The sequence below is a fragment of the Panthera pardus genome, unplaced genomic scaffold (assembly GCF_024362965.1).
Source record: "Panthera pardus isolate Hobbes unplaced genomic scaffold, ASM2436296v1 HiC_scaffold_17, whole genome shotgun sequence".
Classification (NCBI taxonomy): Eukaryota; Metazoa; Chordata; class Mammalia; order Carnivora; family Felidae; genus Panthera; species Panthera pardus.
In genome coordinates, this window is record NW_026526732.1 from 6,745,011 (window position 1) to 6,759,509 (window position 14,499).

Sequence of the window (14,499 nt, forward strand, 5' to 3'; positions counted from 1 at the left end):
GAATGATAGCCTTCCTGGATAGAGTATTCTTGGGTGCAGATTTTTCCCATTCAGCACCCCAGATACATCCTGCCCTTCCTTCTGCTTGCCAAGTTTCTGTTGAAAAATCTCCTACTACCTTTATGGGTTTTCCCTTGTAAGTTACTGACATCTTTTGTCTTATATCTTTTAATTTTTTTTCTTTATTATAATGTTTTGCCAATTTAATTACAACATGTCTTGGTGTGGGTCTGCTTTTGTTGATACTTGTGGGAGTTCTCTGTGCCTCCTGGGTCTGGATATCTGTTTCCTTCATTAAGGAATTTTTCAATTATTATTTCTTCAAATAAATTTTCTGTCCCCTTTTCTCTCTCTTCTTCTTCTGGAACTGCTATAATATGAATGTTATTACATTTGCTACAGTCACTGAGTTCCCTAAGTCTATTCTCATTTTGCATAATTCTTTTTTTTTCTCTCTTTGCTCAACTTGTTTAATTTCCATTACTGTTTTCTAGGTCATCAATTCATTCCTCTGCTTCTTCCATCCTGCTGTTCATTTCATCAAGTGTGTTTTTCATTTAATTTATTGAGTCCTTTATCTCTGCTCTGTTATTTCTTATTGTTCTGTTAAGAGTCTCACACATTCTTCCACTCTTTTCTCAAGTCCAGTGAGTTTCTTCATTATCATTGCTTTAAATTCTCTATTAGACATGTTCCTTATATCTGTTTTTGCTTAGATCTCCAGCTGTGGCCTTGTCTTGTTCTTTCATTTGGGATAAATTTCTGTGTCCTCATTTTGTCTGCCTCTCTGTATCTCCTTCTGTGTATTAAGAAAGTCAGCTATTTCTTCTGCTCTTGAAAGCAGTGACTTTATGAAGAGTTCCTAGAGTGCCCTACAGTCCCTGTTCATCAGAACCTGGCACTTCAGGAGAGTATCCCAGGTGTGTTGCTTATGCTCTACTGTTGTGTTTGAGTCACATTTCCTTTCATTGCAGCACATTCACTGACTTTCTGCCTGTTGTGGACTGGTCTTGCTCTCTGTAGTGTTAGTGGGACCCCAGTAGGCCAGCTCTGGAGGGGTATGCCCACCAGGGAACTTGGGAGCAGGGTAGTGGTGGTAGCAAAATTTGCACGGGGCCACTAGTCCTATGCCACATCTCCCCAAGCACTGTGGTGGCTAGGGGCTGTGTGCTAGGATGGCCCAGGGCACAAAGATGGTCCCTGCACGCAATGGTGGTTGAGGGTGCATGCTTGGGTGTGGTGGGGTGACTGGGCACTACACAGCAGCTTTACATTATTAAAAATTCTAAAAAGCATTATGAAAACTAGGTTTTGCTAAAAGTTTCAATAACCCAGAAAGATATAGCAGTTTAAACATTGTATGATCTTAGTAACACGAACTCAAAATCCATTAAAGATAAATTGTCAGAATTAACCCAGGATATGAATAAATAGGGCACAGGGCAGGAGACAGTCACATTAACCTCCAAGGGGTGGGAGCTCCAGCAGCATAATCAAGAAGCATGTGACTGATCAGTCCAACCAGTAACCAGTATCACATTGTGAGCACTGCACACAGCACCTGGAGAACACCTCCTTTTTCAAAGCATATTTGGAACATTTCAACAATTGGTCATGTTTTGGAGCATTAAAGCATTTAAATAACACTTACGAAAGCATAACCATAAAAATCTCTGAAACATGGAAATTCAATTATCTTAGTCAATAAAAAACCCAAATGGAAAAATGAAAGCAACCAACAATGAAAATACACCACATACCAAATCTTTAGGGATGTTGTTAAATTAGAATTTAAAAGGAATATTTAGGACCATAAGGGCTTATTTTATAAAATAAGAGAGAGTAAAATGATTTAAACATATTGTTTAAAAAGGTAGAAAAAGAAATTGTCATATCCAACTAATTTTCTCTCATTTTTAGTGAACACTAAGTGCTGGTTAGATAAAGGAATTGGAGGCAAGCACACCTTTTTTATAATTATACCAGTGGCTGGCAGAGCACTCAGTGTGAGAAATTTCATTTGTTCTTTCTCTTATCACCTTTTTTTGTGAATTACATTTTTACAATGCAGCTAAATATAAACTCCTGTATTTTCTAAATCATTGTGTGTGATGTTTGTTTCTTAAGGAGGTGAAAAGATATTCATTTTAAGTAGTTTCTCATACTTAAATTTGCAGGGTATTTTAAGTTTTTGACACTATTTTATACAGTAGATAATATATTCTCATGAAAAGTTAAATTTCTATCACTTGAGTAAAATATCCATATACTTAAAATTCAAAAGAACAGGGTCCCTAATGTATTCATAATTAATATTTATACACTTAAAGATAATCTAACTACATCATTTTAAGTAGCAGTGAAATCTAACCTTGGTATTTAGGAGTACAAATATAAACTTGACCCTACCTACCCTTTAGACAGAGAAGTCTGTACCTAATTCAGTTTTACACTAATCGCTGTTATCCAAGGAAAGAACATAGCATTAGTTCTGAAAGGCATCTTACCTTTTTTATAAAAAGAGTTCTAGTCATCTCAGAGAGTATATATGCTTGAGATTTAAAGAGGGACAGAAATCACTTGGGATTTTCTCCATGAGTAAAATTAAGTCAACTTTGGATACGACATAAGACTTTAAATTTTCTGTGTAAATCTTTTTTTGTATATATATTTTATGTGCGATCCCTTAAACAGCAAACATATTTGTGTTTGTCCATGCAGTGAGGTATATGTTTTACTTAGTTGCATACATGAAGGCTAAGACATGCCCAGAAGTCTTATTCTCTCTCTGGGTGTTATTTCTGAGTTCCAAATTATAAGTTAAAAACAAGTATCCCCTGTTCATCAAACACTTCCCTGTGAAAATCTCTGACTTAGTCGTGCTTTTGTGGTAATGAAGGGTTTCTAAGCCAACTGTGAGAATGCGGCCTCTTCCCTCACACCTTACAATTAGACAGAAGGGTTTAGGATAAGGGGATAGTCTCTTAGATGACAAGGACAAAAAATTAAATCATGTCTTTGTCTTAGTTCCTTCAGGCTCCTATAACAAAATACCATAAACAGGTGGCTTATAAAAAACAAAGGGCACACTTCCTGATTCACGGATGCCATTGCGTGGTGGAAGGGACAAGGGAGCTTTCTGCTGTTATGACCCAGTCACCTTCTTAAGGGCCTCACCTCCAAATACCATCACAATGGGAATTAGGCTTCAACCTATCAGTCTGGTGCAACACACATTCCGATCATACCAATCTTCAAAGTAATAAATGAACTAAGGTCATTATTTTTGTTCTTGTTAAAGAGTATTGTTTTGCTACTTAACATCCTATAACATACATCATATTTTACATTCTGACTAGTAATATTTACCTGATATCCCATGTTAAATAATGTATTTTTAATAATGTAATGTTTAAAATTATTCGACTTTGATATGTGTTAAACTCTTTTACATGGAACTTCTGTTATTTATCGGAAAAAGTTGAGAAGGACATCTTAAAATAGCTCAAATGAAATTAGATACTAAAAACTATCCCCTAAATTATAATAAATAGCATAATTATTAAACTCAATGTAACAAATGGGGGATAGCATCTTACTTAACATACAATTTATTTCTTATATTTTTCCCCAGTTGGGCTCAGGATATGTCAACTGGAACATTAGTTTGAATAAAAGTTAATATTCATAGTCTGTATCTCTGATTTCATCTTCTGGGTAGATGTTGGGTAAAACAAAATGAAGAGTAAGTAAGAGTCACCCAATACTGAAAAAAGTTTCTAGAGAGAGCATTTGCATAGTTTATGTCCAAAAAGTTTCTAATTAATGTTTAAGTTTAATCAAATGACTGTCCTCAAAGGGAATCTGTGTTTCTTTTTGTTGTTTCTATGATTGTTTTAGACTTGATTAGAATCTCACAAAATGAGACTCAAGATTTCTCAGGATGGTTTCCTGGTATAGACTGTATGTTCTTATTTTTTTTCCAGTATCTAATAATAATGAAAAGTTTGCTCTGTTTTGCTCTTAAGGAAAGAGTTCAGGTTGACCAGGCATCCCTGAGATAGTCATAAGAGACCATCTTTATCTGCAAGATATAAAAGGAGCTGCGGACTCCATAACCTTGTATTGCTAAGCCCATCTGCACAACTCAGTAACCCACATGGACACAGACATTTCCAAATAGGTAGTTAACTCCAGCCCTGTAGCTTCCAGGGGCTGCATCCATCCCAGAGGGCAGCTGGGCATGTAAGTGTGGAGGGCACAGAATAAAAGCAGAAATGAGAGAGGAGACGGCGTGTGCTCCCCACTCTTTCTGCCCTGATGTTTGGTTGAAGAGAAATGGTATCCCTTTCCTGTTCTCGGTAGTCATGTTTTCTTAATTCTAAATAAAATTGAATTGTGAAAGCTTTGAAGTCAAACGCAGATTATGATTGAATGGTATCTAAGCGTGACAAAGTGTTCTCTGTTGTCTGACATGCAATTTGGGTGACAAACTAGAAACTTCTGAGAGCATTTTTCAAAAACCGATCAAGTATTCAGACTCAAGGACAGTTCACTTCTAAACTAAGTTTTTAGTACTGTATAACAAAAAGGTTCATTTTAAAAAATTAAGGTAAAAATTAGAAGATAGATATTTTTATTACAGAATCAGTGAAAATTTCGCACATATAAATAAAATTCTTAAATGTTTATATGAAAAAAATATAGAAGTCTACTATGGAGAAACAAGTGTGTTTTTAATAGCACTAAAGAAATTGAACTAGTTTTTAATAACCTAAGAATATTTGGGAGGTTTAGAAGCCAAGAATCAATTCAGTTGAACTATTTTTCTGTGATATAACCCCCTTTATTGTCTAGGCTCTTTGACAACTTAGTGGAAAATTATATCAACAGCCATTTCCACGTTATTGTTAAAGACTCCTGTGTACTGTTCCATGAAAAAAAAATCTGCAAGGAAAGGAAACAAGGTACCAGAAATTATTGCATGTGGATCAGAATACCTATACATACAAAGTAAGCAGTATCTACACCGTAGTCCCACACATATAACCTTGGTTATATGATGATGCCATTGTTCAAGCAAATATCCACTTCCATAATATATACTTTTAAATATTAAAAATAATTTGTCCCCTCAATTCCAGGAAACTCCTGTTTTATGTGAATTGTAAGTATTTTTTTCCACTTGATAACCCATGATTCTAAGTGTCATAATTTGTATCTTATTTTATATGAGATAGAAGAAAATCATGCCTATGACCACTACACTGTAAGATGAGCAATTTAAAATCTGTTTACTATTCCCAGAGGCTTCAAAAGTTACTTTACTTTTTGTCTGTCCATAGAACAATTCCAAAGCCAGATATGATAAGAGGCTGCATTGGAGGTTGTGTTATGGCTTTAGACAAGGGCCCAAGACAATGAAAAATAACCAACAAGGAAATTTATCACAATCAGAAAAAAGGTACATTTCTAGACCACTAGGTTATAGACTGGGGAGAAAGTATATTGATCTACCAGGAAAGCTAGCAATAGGTGTAATAAGATAATTTCAAATAGATTTATAAGTGAAATTCTGAGAACTGGAGTAAAGGAAGATTAAATACCACTGTAAACATCATTGAACTTTTCAACTGGGATGGTAGACTGGACCCAACTAGAAATACCAGGGATTAAGGACTGGAGGTCACTCTGTGATCACCACCATGCAGATACACGGGAGGCTAATGGAGTGAGAAGAATAGAAGGAAGATGTACAAGTAATGGGGCAGGGGAATGAGGGCTGCTTCTCAGCGAGTAAATAGCCCTCTTGATCCTTCAAGCAGGTGATCGATGGTTCTCCGAGACCCGCACTTCATCATGTGGTGATGGAGGTCATTAAGAAACCATCATCTCTCTTACTCAGGGCAAGCTAGCTCTTAAAAAGTTATCAAGGGCTATGATAAAATTTAGTTTTTAAGATATATGCTGCAAAAAATACTTAAAGCCAGTTTCCTAAACTTGAGATTTAGAAAGAAATCAAAACTGAGAAGAATCCCCTGTGCTCTTGACCACATGTGGTGAAACATTTATTTCTACTAATAGTTCTTGGCAAACAAACAAAGTTTGGTATCCTCAGATTGGAATGTCCTAAAGTGGGTAATAATTTTTTTTAAAAAAATTAGTGTTTATTCGTATTTAAAGAGAGAGAGAGAGAGAAAGGGAGAGAGAGAGAGAGAGAGAGAGAGAGAGAGAGAGAAAGAAATGGGGGAGGGGCAGAGAGAGAGGAAGACACAGAATCTGAAGCAGGCTCCAGGATCTGAGCTGTCAGCACAGAGCCTAACATGGGGCTGGAACTCACGAACCGCAAGATCATGACCTGAGCTGCGGTCATATGCTTAACTGACTAAGCCACCCAAGCACCCCATAAAGTAGGTAATAATCATCATCCCTTTCAATCATCAGAGTTTTGGAAACTAAATGTCAGTGTTTTTATGAGATGAAGAGAAAACTTTTATGTTTCAAGATTGGAAAGCAAATATGATTTTTAAAATGTTTGTCCTTCCATTGAAAGACATACAGTTCTTTTTATAACAGGTATTTGCTTGTTGTGTTAGTCACTGTGCAGAAAATAAAGGCTGACCTTCAAGAATTGGGAATCTAGTTGCAGCGCTAAGACTTTACAGTAATGACTGCAATCCGGATTCAACAGAGCAAATAAAAAAACTTATTGAGCATGTCCTCTATGCCAGGCACTGAGAAAGAAAAGCGAGTATTTCTATTTGCTGCTCTCACAGTATGGAAAAAATTTCAGGGGAGAGTCAGACATACAGGCAAATGGTGGCTTTTACCATGAACTAAGTATTGTTTTGTTTTTTTAATGTTTATTTATTTTTGAGACAGAGAGACAGAGTGTGAGCGGGGGAGAGGCAGAGAGAAAGGGAGACCCAGAATCCAAAGCAGGCTCCAGGCTCTGAGCTGTCAGACAGAGCCCAACGCAGGGCTCGAACTCATGAACCACGTGATCATGACCTGAGCTGAAATCAGACATTTAACCGACTGAGCCACCCAGGCACCCCATAAACTAAGTATTGTTAAAGATGGATATGGAAGACTGTAAAAAGACTTCACTTTGTGAATAAGCAGAGGAAATAAGACAAAGTGGTGTATCCCGAATCCCATGAAACAAGCGCCAGAAATGCTTGTGAAAGTTCAGAGAAGAGAAGTTTCCTCCACATAATGGAGTTAAAGAAAAGGCTTCCCAGAGGAGATGGTACCTGAGGGAAGGCAGGTGTAATTTCCATAGGTGGTGATGTTGGCAAGGTGGAGAGAGGTTTGTGAGGTAGAGAAAATGATAGGAATAAAGAGATAGAAAATTGAGGGCCATTTATTCCATGAGTTACTATTAGCTGCGAGACAGAATGTTCGGCTCTCCTATGTGTGCAAAACCAATGTTCTCTTCTTCCATGGAGCTCCTCCCAGCCCTATGACCTGGCCCTTGTCAGCAGGGAAGATGAAAATTGAAGAGCCATCAGGCAGGAAGAACCCCTTGAGAAGCATCTAGAATTTAGTGGTGACTGGAGACAAGAGTCAGTCCAGGTTCCTTTTTGTGTATTTGTTATTTTGTTTGTGGGTTTCCACGTAGAGGATTATAATAGAAATAATCTGACCATGGAGACGTTTAGATATTTTGAAATAGCAGTTGAGCTGGTTGGCATGATGGGTGGAATGGAGCAAGGCACACACACACACACACACACACACACACACACACACACACACAATCTTGAAAGGAACAAAACTTAAAGATAACTTTTATACAATTTGTTTATTGTCCTTGATTCCCCAGGAACATGTGAATAAAGGTAAATGAGAATTGGGATTTTGCCGTCCTTAAAACTAGAAACACAACATACAAATGAGAATTTGGTTTGGAACCCATTAGAAGCACCACGCTTTTCTTGTATTTATTGGGTCATTAAGAGCAGCCATATGGTTGTCTTCTGTCCTATCTGTTCATGTTTCTCCAGTATGTTCCTCAGTGGGAGTCTGTTTAGTGGTTGATTGAAATTCTATCTTTATTGGCAACTTTCTGTTTTCTGTAATTGCCCAGTGGATGATCCAATATGAAGGGTTTCCTTTTCCTTCTCTTCCTGCCACTCCCTTTTTGTCAATCTTACTGGAAAAGCAGAATTGTTTTTTGTTCGTTTGTTTGTTTTGTTTTGTTTTGTTGCCATTGACTTTTGAAAATATTAGAGGGGGCAGAAAATAGGTTACTACAAGAAATAAATTTTGAGTCTATCTGACAATCTATTTCTTCTTAAGGATAATCAAGCTGACTGGAACTATATGCTAAACAGTTTGAGGAGTGCTGGACTGAGTTAAGTGTATCTGTAACTCCTTCTGTTTTTATGTGCATGTTAATTAACTTCTGTTCATTTCCAGTCTTCATTTGTGAAGTAAAGATTGTACATCACTCTTGAAATTTCACTGAGTGTTTGTAGGGAGTCAGGACTCAGTAAATTTTCCTGGTTTTCAGAAATGAAAGATGTTCTGTTGGGACGGCATAACTGTCAATATCTGTAGATTTTTCGTAAGTTATTCAGAAATGCCTATGTTTTTCTGGATCACAGAAATGTCATTTTTTTCTTAGAGTTATCTAATTTATTCATTCTTTTTCCAGCCTTATAAAAATGAACTATTTCAATGAAGCAAAGAACCAATTCTCCATGTGCTTCTAACATTTCATTAAAATTTGCACTGATATTCACAAGAATTATAAATCTCATTAAGTGAATTTATGTTAAGCAATTAAAATCATATCACTTACCACAGTGTCCAATATATGAAGACCCTTTAGAGAATCTATTCTAATTTAGTATTTAATAGTGAGTAGTATTAGTTATTATAAGGCATGCATTTAAATTTGGACATTTTCTTGATTGAACAATGAAATATTTAAAATGCACTCACTGCTATGGACTGTGGTTCAGTCACACACTTGAATGATGAAATGTTTATCCCATATACAAAAAAGCAAATATAAATGAAGAAGAATGCATAGTGGGGTTCATTGAAGGTCATCATGTGGCTCTATAAGAATGAAACCACAACAGTAAAAATACTAAACTACATTTTATTAGATTTGAGCCCAGAGGAGCTTCTTAGGGATGGCTTATATTTACTCTAAAGGAATCAATAGTCAACAGAAGTGTTATAAAGAAGGGGCCACTGTAGGACAGGATCCATCAGCCACAGTTATGGAACTAGATGAACTCTGTGACTCTCAGATCCCAAGAGAGCAAATAATGGAAATGTTATCCAGACCAGAGAACTAGTGAGGACACTACAAAGTCATGATTACTACAAATTAGGATTTAGAATCCACTAATCCTGGTTACTACACACTCTTGAAAGCATGGATCTTTGGAAATCATGGAATGGCATCATATTAACAACTATGATTTAGTCTGAGTCTTCCACATTTTCTTTCCAGCCATCACAACTGATTACCTCGCAAAGATTCTGTCACAGATATCACAGGTAGCTCTCCAAGAGAGAACAAAATCACACCACAATAACAACCAAACTCCTCCATAGTGGTGAAAGCCAATCTCTATTAGAGGAGGCAGCGAGGCAGAGAAAGTAATTAAGGTTAGCCGAATCAATGGAAATTAATTGCTCTATGTTAAGGAGAAAGGCCTCCAACTGGTAAGAATTGCCATGGGTCTGACCAAAAACATTTTCAGGTTTAGGAACTAAATTTTAGCAACTCCTGTCTTGAAGAGACCAACTCATGAGCTAAACCAACATGCAAATGACTTTGTTAACCATGATATCAGTTTGTTAATTTATACTCTTGGTACAATATCTCCAACTGCACAATACTCACATCTACCCCCACAGATCTGTTTCTATTCCTTTTTGCTTCTGCTCCTCTGCCTTCTCTCTCCCTCCCTCTCTCTCTCTCTCTAGCTTTCCCCCTCCATTCCTTCCTCCTTCTTTCTTATCTCTCTTACCTCCGCTCCTCTTTGGCAGCTCCCAACTCCTGGGCCTTGCCCCAAATCAACAAGCTATGCATCCTTGTGTGGTTGTTTATAAAGTGTCCGCAGGTTCTTTGATGGTTCCCTCCTTACACGTTGGGTCCTAATTCTCCTTCCCTCACACCTGGGCCAACCATGGTGCTCTGTTCCTAGAGAATAGAAAGCAGTGGAAGTGATGCTGTGTTGTGAGGCCAGGTCACAAAAGGCAAAACCACATCTGTGTGGCTTTCTCTTTTTTGAGACACACATACTAGGAGCCCTCAACCAACACAGAAAACTGATTGGATTCCCTACAGCTGTAATGATGAGAGACCAAAAGGAGAGGAGGCCATACAGGAATAGGGAGAGGTACCTAAGGAAGCCAAGCGTTCCACACCCAGCGGGTTCGCCTTTCCATCTTCAAGTGTCATTTGTGTGAACAAGAAGGCCCTCAGACCACTCCAACTTTTGAGCCTCCCTGGCTGTTGTAACAGGAGCAGAGGTAAACAGCCTCCACCAAATGGTGCTTAAATTGCAGCTTTGTTAGTAACATAAAATTTTTAAAAATTTGTTTAAGCCACTAACATTTGGGGTGTTGTGTTGCCGTAGATACCTGGAACACCTTCCATGGTGTTCTGCATGATCATGTTATTATACAAAAGACTATGTACACTCAGATGTATAAATATGTGTGTGTGTGTCACACATTTATGAAAGGGGGTTCAAGTTAAAAACTCAGACAGTGGTTTGATGATGAAGCATGTGACCTGAGAGAGTTCATTCATGCTGGGCTAGAATCATTTGTATATTTGAAGCATATTTGTACCTTAGATAATATTGGATAAACAATAACAAGAATTTTCGGGTCAATTCCCCCACTTACTAGGTACCAAATACACCTCCTAGTCTGTTATATATCTTCCCAACGTAATCTTATCATGTCTACCTGAAGTTACACCCTGATCTTTTAGATTTGGGTGTGTAGTTCCCAAGCCACCATTAACAACATATTGACAAATGGTTTTAGGTCAATGTCCTGCTTTTACAGGAGTCCCACTTTACCAAAGACTGAACTAGCAGAGCAGCGCTTGGGTAGTGGGGTCAGAGAAGCTGGATAGGAATTCTTGTTCTGATACTTACCGGCTGGTGACCTCGGACAAAATCTTTCCACCCTGTCAGTTTCCTCGTCTGTGAAACAGAGATACCAGTGCATTTTATACAAGGTAATTGGAAGGACTAAGTCTGATAAAGAGTATAAAGTGCATATGCTAGAACGTCTCATGGTAAAGAATCAGTAAATTGTAATTAGTATAAGCATAGCTGTTGCTACTATAATGTGTTGACTGGTACTAGATTTGATCTCACAAGGTGGTTTTTCTCCAGCCTTTTCCACCAGGACTGGAGACAAGTTACCAGAGTGCTTATGCAGTTGATTGCCATTTATACAAATGACAAGAAGCATTCAAATTAATGGTTTCTCTGATGATAACTCTGTAGCAAACTGTAGCATCTGTAGTTCCTTAAATAAAAATATACTCAATTTTCATTTCATATAATACATGAATGTAACCTAAATAAAATTTTCTACCAGCTAATAGGGAGGAAAAATATTACATCATCATAATGACTTAGAAAAGCATTATTGTTGATCTTTATTTTTTGAGAACCATATGCCAGCATAATTTTTATAACACCACATTTTTAGTTTTTTATTTTAATTCCAGAATAGTTACATACAGTATTATATTAGTTTCAGGTACAAAATTTCAACAGTTTTATACATTACTCAGTGCTCGTCATGGTACGTGGACTCCTTAATCCTCTTCACCTATTGTACCCATCCCTTCACTCACCTCCCCTCTGGTAACCATCTGTTTGTCCTCTGGAGTTGAGTCTGTATCTTGGTCTCTCTCTCTCTCCCCCCCTCTCTCTTTCCTTTGCTCATTTGTTTTCCTTCTTAACTTCCACATATGAGTAAAATCATATGGTATTTTTCTTTCTCTGGTTTATTTCACGTATCATTATACTCTCTAGCTCCATCCATGTCATTGCAAATGGCAAGATTTCATTCTTTTTATGGCTGAATAATATTCCATTGTGTGTATGTGTGTGTATACACACACATGTGCACACACACATAGATATGCATATGTCACTTCTTTATCCATTTATGTCGATGGGCACTTAGGCAGCTTTCATATCTTGGCTATTATAAATAATGCTGCAGTAAACATAGGGGTGCATGTATCCCTTTGAATTACTGTTTTTGTGTTCTTTGGGTAAATAGCCAGTAGTGTAATTACTGAATGGAAGAGTAGTTCTATTTTTAACTTTTTGAGGAACCTCATACTGTCTTCCACAGTGGCTGCACCAGTTGGCATTCCCACTTATAGTGCATGAGGGTGTCTTTTTCTCCACTCCTCACCAGTACCTGTTGTTTCTTGTGTTTTTGATTTTAGCAATTCTGATGGATGTGAGATGATATTGTAGTTTTGACTTGTATTTCCCTGATGATGAGTGATGTTGAGCATGCTTTCATCTACCTGTTGGCTGTCTTCTCTGGATATCTTCTCTGGATAAATATCTGCTCACATCTTCTACCCATTTTGTAATTGGATTCTTTGTGGGATTGTGTGTGTGTGTGTGTGTGTGTGTGTGTGTTGGATTGTATAAGTTCTTTATGTATTTTGGATATTAACCCTTTATCAGATATGTTGCTTGCAAATAACTTATCCCTTTCAGTAGGTTGTCTTTTAGTTTTATTGATTGTTTCCTTTGCTGTGAAAAGGTTTTATTTTGATGTAGTCCTGTTTATTTTGCTTTTATTTATCTTGCCTCAGGAGACATATCTAGAAAAATGTTGCTACAGCCAGTGTCAAAGAATTTAGTGCCTGTACTCTCTTCTAGGATTTTTATGGTTTCAAGTCTCATATTAGGTCTTTAATCCACTTTGAGTTTATTTTTGTATATTGTGTAAGAAAGTGGTCCAGTTTCATTCTTTTGCATGTTGCTATCCAGTTTTTCCAACACCATTTGTTGGAGAGATTGTCTTTTTTCCATGGCATATTATTCCCTTCTTTGTTGGAGATTAATTGCCCATTTCATTGTGAGTTTATTTCTGGGCTTTCTATTCTGTTCCATTAATTTATGTGTCTATTTCAGTGCCAGTACCATACTGTTTTGATTACTGCAGCTTTGTAGCATATCTTGATATCTGGGATTGTGATACCTCCAATTTTTTTTTTATTTTTTTTTTATTTTTTTTTCCATATACTTTCAGAATCTTTATTTTTTTTTATTTATTTTTTATTTTTTTATTTTTTTAATATATGAAATTTACTGTCAAATTGGTTTCCATACAACACCCAGTGCTCATCCCAAAAGGTGCCCTCCTCAATACCCATCACCCACCCTGCCCTCCCTCCCACTCCCCCATCAACCCTCAGTTTGTTCTCAGTTTTTAACAGTCTCTTATGCTTTGGCTCTCTCCCACTCTAACCTCTTTTTTTTTTTTTTTTTCCTTCCCCTCCCCCATGGGTTTCTGTTACGTTTCTCAGGATCCACATAAGAGTGAAACCATATGGTATCTGTCTTTCTCTGTATGGCTTATTTCACTTAGCATCACACTCTCCAGTTCCATCCATGTTGCTACAAAAGGCCATATTTCATTTTTTCTCATTGCCACGTAGTATTCCATTGTTTATATAAACCACAATTTCTTTATCCATTCATCAGTTGATGGACATTTAGGCTCTTTCCATAATTTGGCTATTGTTGAGAGTGCTGCTATAAACATTGGGGTACAAGTGCCCCTATGCATCAGTACTCCTGTGTGATACCTCCAATTTTGTTCTTTTTCAAGAATGCTTTGGCTATTTGGGATATTTTTTGATTTTAGAATTGTTTGTTCTAGTTCTGTGAAAAATGCTGTTGATACATTGGTAGAGATTGCATTAAATCTGTAGATTGCTTTGAGTACTGTAGACATTTTAACATATTTGTTCTTCCAATTCATGGGCATGGAATGTCTTTCCATTTACTTGTGTTGTCTTCAATTTCTTTCATCAATGCTTTATGATTTTCAGACTATAACTCTTTCACCCCTTTGTTTAAGTTTATTCCTAGGTATTTTATTATTTTCGGTAAATTGTAAATGGGATTGTTTTCTTAATTTCTCTCTCTTCTGCTTCATTATTAATGCATAGAAATACAACAGATTTCTGTACACTGATTTTGTATCCTGTGACTTCACTGAACTCATTTATCAGTTATCAGTAATCAGTATCAGTAATCAGTAATCAGTTATCATTTATCAGTAATGGTTTTTTGTTGGAGTCTCAGGTTTTCTATATATAGTATCATATCATCTTCAAGTAGTGAAAGTTTTACTTCTTTCTTACCAGTTTGGATGCCTTTTATTTCTTTTTGTTGTCTGACTGCTATGGCTAGAACTTCCATTACTATGTTGAATAAAAGTGGTGAGAGTGAACATCCTTAT

General features: G+C 36.9%; 1 protein-coding gene across 2 annotated transcripts in view; it reads left to right on the forward strand.

The window, feature by feature from the left end:
- The window catches only part of PRKN (parkin RBR E3 ubiquitin protein ligase), a 1,337,794-nt gene that overhangs the window by 660,365 nt on the left and 662,930 nt on the right, over positions 1 to 14,499 (forward strand). The gene's annotated exons all lie outside the window — the stretch shown is intronic.